We start from the raw sequence: 5875 nt of genomic DNA, 5'->3' as shown, positions 1-5875 counted from the left end.
AAAGCACTTTCGCACCAGTCATTCACACGCATGCATAACTCTAAAACTGGAGAAACTGAAGACAGAGGAAGAGGCAGGGAAGGGAGGCTATTTTGGGAAGAGGTGGGGTTTAAGGCCAGACTTGAAAGAGCTGAGTGTGGAGACTTGACGAAGCGAAAGAGGAAGTCCATTCCAACTGAAAGGTCCAGAGACAGAGAAAGAACGGCGGCCAACAGTCGAGAGTTTGAATCTGGGTATGCGTAAGCAGAGTGGATCCGAAGCCGATCGTAGTGAGCGAGATCGAGTGTAGAGGTGAAGGCAGCCATAGAGATATTGTATAATGTCCTCCCATATCAAAAGGATAATATTTATTACACACACACACACACACACACACACACGTCAGATGGCTGTGTCACTGTAGTCGGACGCCTCTTTCACAGCAGGTTAGTTTCAGCACACCAAAGATTCTATTTTTAGTTTTCATATTCCCGGCGGCCAGGTCGGCGGAAACTGACAAGTGTGTCAGTCACTCCAGCGGTCATGTGACCTGCGCGTGCACTGCAAGGTCAGCCGTGTTCAGTGACCCCCCCAGAGCCGGAAACAGTGTGCCAGAAGACGTTGAATGGAGGCTGGAGAGCTGCCAGTTGCCGGTGTATCATCCCAGATCGCTGTTTCGCTCCCCCACCCGGTCAGTATTGGAAAATCTGTCCCAAAGCCCCCCCTCCTCCCACATGCACATGACCTGGTTTCTGCTTTCATTTCATATTTGAGCACATTCCGTGCATATCTTAACACGTGTGTACCTTGCTGGTCACTGCTGACCATTACCTAAACTTGTCCAGAGTTTTTGGTCGATACTCGACCATTGCTGATCAGTTTGTTTAACAGAGTTAACATTGCATTTGTTTGTGATAGTTCTGAGGTATGTGGACTTTCGATAGGATTTGTCCATCAACAGAGCTCTGCTGACCATTACTAATCACTGCTTGTCATGCTGACAGTTTCAGGAGGCATCACTACTTTCGGACTAATCCATATACGCTACGCCACATCTGCCAAGCAGATGCCTGACCAGCAGCCTAACCCAACGCGCTTTGTCAGGCCTTAAGTGCACGCATAATGTGTGCCTGGATTTCGTCTACAGAGTTTTGTTAGAGGACAACAGGGTATTGTCATGTGGGTTCTTTTTCAATGCGCCATCTGCATGCTGCGCACGGGACCTCGGTTTATCGTCTGGTCCGAAAGACAAGACGCTCAGTTTGATTTTCCTGTCAAACTTGGGACAAAGGCCGAGACCAGGTTTTGAACCCAGACCTCCACGGACACTGGATTGTCAGATAACTGTCTTTACCACTCTGCCTCCTTCCTCTCCAATCTGAACACACACATGTTGACAACTAAGTGACGTATTACCATTACATATTCCGGTATAGGCAAGTACCAACTTGACATGGTAGTGAGGTATTACCATTATATATACCGGTATAGACAAGGCCTACTGTATCAACTTGACATGGTAGTGAGGTATTACCATTATATATACCGCTATAGGCAAGGCCTACTGTACCAACTTGACATGGTGGTGAGGTATTACCATTACATATACCGGTACAGACAAGGCCTACTGTCTGACATGACATGGTAGTGAGGTATTACCATTATATATACCGCTATAGGCAAGGCCTACTGTACCAACTTGACATGGTGGTGAGGTATTACCATTACATATACCGGTACAGACAAGGCCTACTGTCTGACATGACATGGTAGTGAGGTATTACCATTACATATACCGGTACAGAGAAGGCCTACTGTACCAACTTGACATGGTAGTGAGGTATTACCATTACATATACCGGTATAGACAAGGCCTATTGTCTGACATGACATGGTAGTGACGTATTACAATTACATATACCGGTATAGACAAGGCCTACTGTCTGACATGACATGGTAGTGAGGTATTGCCATTACATATACCGGTATAGACAAGGCCTACTGTCTGACATGACATGGTAGTGAGGTATTACCATTACATATACCGGTACAGAGAAGGCCTACTGTCTGACATGACATGGTAGTGAGGTATTGCCATTACATATACCGGTACAGAGAAGGCCCAGTGTAGCAGTTCACACGGCAGCCCTGTATCATGACCCACACGCCGCCTCAGCACGGTTCTCTCAAGTTACTCTGTGCAGTGCATGCCACACTTGTTTTTCTTTTCTGTTTGACGAAAAAAAGCCAGGCCTCTCTGAGCCAGCCACACACCTGACAGAAATGTCATCCACCGGGCGCCTTCTGCCCCCATGTGACTCCATTGTTAGGGGGGGAGAGGGGGGGGAGGGGAGTGTGTGTTTGGGGGGGGGGAGGGGGGCAGGGAGGTGTGAGGGGGGGCAGGGTAGAGAGAAGTCTGTCAGGTCATGTGGCGTGAGATCAGCTGTAGTGAAGGTTGTGTGTGTGTGTGTGTGTGTGTATGGGGGTGGGGTGAGGGGTATGTGTGTGAGCGTGTCTGTCTGTCTGTCTGTCTGTCTGTCTGTCTGTTTGTCTGCCTGTGTCTGTGTGTATCTGTACACGTGTGTGTGTTAGAGACAGAGAGGGAGGGAGACACACACACACACACACACACATACACACACACACACAGAGGGAGAGAGACACAGAGAGAGAGGAGAGAGAGAGAGAGAGAGAGAGAGAGAGAGAGAGAGATGAGCTGTGTCCCTCAGACAGACCAAGCTGTATGTTCCACACCTCTGGCACAGCGTTCACCGGCCCCCTGTTTGTCAGAGACTGACTGACTGACACTGACAATGTTCCACACCTCTGGCACAGCGTTCACCGGCCCCCTGTTTGTCAGAGACTGACTGACACTGACACTGACAATGTTCCACACCTCTGGCACAGCGTTCACCGGCCCCCTGTTTGTCAGAGACTGACTGACTGACACTGACAATGTTCCACACCTCTGGCACAGCGTTCACCGGCCCCCTGTTTGTCAGAGACTGACACTGACACTGACAATGTTCCACACCTCTGGCACAGCGTTCACCGGCCCCCTGTTTGTCAGAGACTGACTGACACTGACACTGACAATGTTCCACACCTCTGGCACAGCGTTCACCGGCCCCCTGTTTGTCAGAGACTGACTGACACTGACACTGACAATGTTCCACACCTCTGGCACAGCGTTCACCGGCCCCCTGTTTGTCAGTGACTGACACTGACACTGACACTGACAATGTTCCACACCTCTGGCACAGCGTTCACCGGCCCCCTGTTTGTCAGAGACTGACTGACACTGACAATGTTCCACACCTCTGGAACAGCGTTCACCGGCCCCCTGTTTGTCAGAGACTGACTGACACTGACACTGACAATGTTCCACACCTCTGGCACAGCGTTCACCGGCCCCCTGTTTGTCAGAGACTGACTGACACTGACACTGACAATGTTCCACACCTCTGGCACAGCGTTCACCGGCCCCCTGTTTGTCAGTGACTGACACTGACACTGACACTGACAATGTTCCACACCTCTGGCACAGCGTTCACCGGCCCCCTGTTTGTCAGAGACTGACTGACACTGACACTGACAATGTTCCACACCTCTGGCACAGCGTTCACCGGCCCCCTGTTTGTCAGTGACTGACACTGACACTGACAATGTTCCACACCTCTGGCATAGCGTTCACCGGCCCCCTGTTTGTCAGAGACTGACTGACTGACACTGACAATGTTCCACACCTCTGGCACAGCGTTCACCGGCCCCCTGTTTGTCAGAGACTGACTGACACTGACACTGACAATGTTCCACACCTCTGGCATAGCGTTCACCGGCCCCCTGTTTGTCAGAGACTGACTGACTGACACTGACAATGTTCCACACCTCTGTCACAGCGTTCACCGGCCCCCTGTTTGTCAGAGACTGACTGACTGACACTGACAATGTTCCACACCTCTGGCACAGCGTTCACCGGCCCCCTGTTTGTCAGAGACTGACTGACTGACACTGACAATGTTCCACACCTCTGGCACAGCGTTCACCGGCCCCCTGTTTGTCAGAGACTGACTGACTGACACTGACAATGTTCCACACCTCTGGCACTGCGTTCACCGGCCCCCTGTTTGTCAGAGACTGACTGACACTGACAATGTTCCACACCTCTGGCACTGCGTTCACCGGCCCCCTGTTTGTCAGTGACTGACTGACTGACACTGACAATGTTCCACACCTCTGGCACAGCGTTCACCGGCCCCCTGTTTGTCAGAGACTGACTGACTGACACTGACAATGTTCCACACCTCTGGCACAGCGTTCACCGGCCCCCTGTTTGTCAGAGACTGACTGACTGACACTGACAACAACACGGACAGAATGGCTGAGTGTCGACACAGGTGCAGTCAAAAGCTGCCAACAGTATAAAATGTATGCGATGAACACGCACGCTCCTTTGGGCACACACACACACACACACACACAGCCTTCGCCACAGCTGATCTCATGCCACCTGACGTCACAGACATCCCTTATACCCCCCACCCCCACCCCTCACCCACAAACTTCACCCCCACAACCCCCCCACCCCACTCCTCACCCCCACCCTTCACCCCCACCACCCACCATGTGCATTATGAATAATGTCTTCCTCGTGTGTGCATTATGAATAATGTCTTCCTCGTGTGTGCATTATGAATAATGTCTTCCTCCTGTGTGCATTATGAATAATGTCTTCCTCCTGTGTGCAGTATGAATAATGTCCCTACTGACTGTGTGAGTGACTGGGGTCAGTGGGGCATGACAGTGCATGACACACCATGACACGTGTTACACAGTGCATGACAGGCTATGACACATGTGACAGTGCATGACAGACCAGGACACATGTGACACAGTGCATGACACACCAGGAAACAGGTGACACAGTGCATGACACACGATATCATCAGTGAACCTGTGTTGTCAGGTGACACAGTGCATGACACACGATATCATCAGTTCGTGTATGCATGACAAGCATTGTTACGATTCTAAAATGTTTCAGTTGACTCCCTGTGGACTTGTGTACACATAAGGTAGAACTCTTATTAAAGGTCAGCTGAAATGTTTGTGTAGTATAATTAAGTAATCTTTCAGTTTCACTCTGCAGTCGCTTACAGCTGAACGTGCATGTACTCTTAAAGCGTGCATATATTATAATTAGGTGTCATTCAACCAAACGTGCACACAGTCTGAAAGTTCAAGGACAATGTCCTTCACGGAACAACCACGTGGTGTTGGCGTGCCGGTGTCAATGTCAGATGTGCCCCCCACCCACCTCCCCTCTCCCCCCACACACGCAAAACATGTCACCTCTGTGCTAGCGTATCGTGCGCAGGCCATATATATAAAAAAAAAAAAAAAAAAAAAAAAAAAAAGTAAAGAAGAAGAAGAAGAAAAGGTCCTGGAATGATGCCAAGTCAGCTGCCAGAAACTTAATCCAATCCACCCGGCCACAGTTTACGTCAGTACCCGGTGTCTGTGTATTGCTCCACTGCCGGGGGATAGTAGCGGGTGGGAGGCGGAGTGGGGTGGAAAAAAAATGGTGGGGTGGGGGTGGGGGCTGATTGTGACCGTGCACCGTGAGGTAAGCTCCAGGTAAGTACAAGTCTACCTGTCAGATTATCTTGCTGACGCCAGGGGGTTTCTTCCCGGTGTGACGCCGGCACCACTCAATCCGGAATGGCTGGAATGAAATAAAAACTCAACTAGATCAATAAAAATAATGAAATATAACAAAACAAAATGAACTAAAATAAAACCCAATAGAGTCAGCTCATGAACTGAACAGAAGAAAAGGACCAGGCTTCTTACTCTCCGTCAGACCTCAAGTGGTGGCCAGGGTGCTAGTCGTTCG

Source organism: Babylonia areolata, chromosome 9 (assembly GCF_041734735.1).
Source record: "Babylonia areolata isolate BAREFJ2019XMU chromosome 9, ASM4173473v1, whole genome shotgun sequence".
Taxonomy (NCBI): Eukaryota; Metazoa; Mollusca; class Gastropoda; order Neogastropoda; family Buccinidae; genus Babylonia; species Babylonia areolata.
This window is presented reverse-complemented; position numbering follows the sequence as displayed.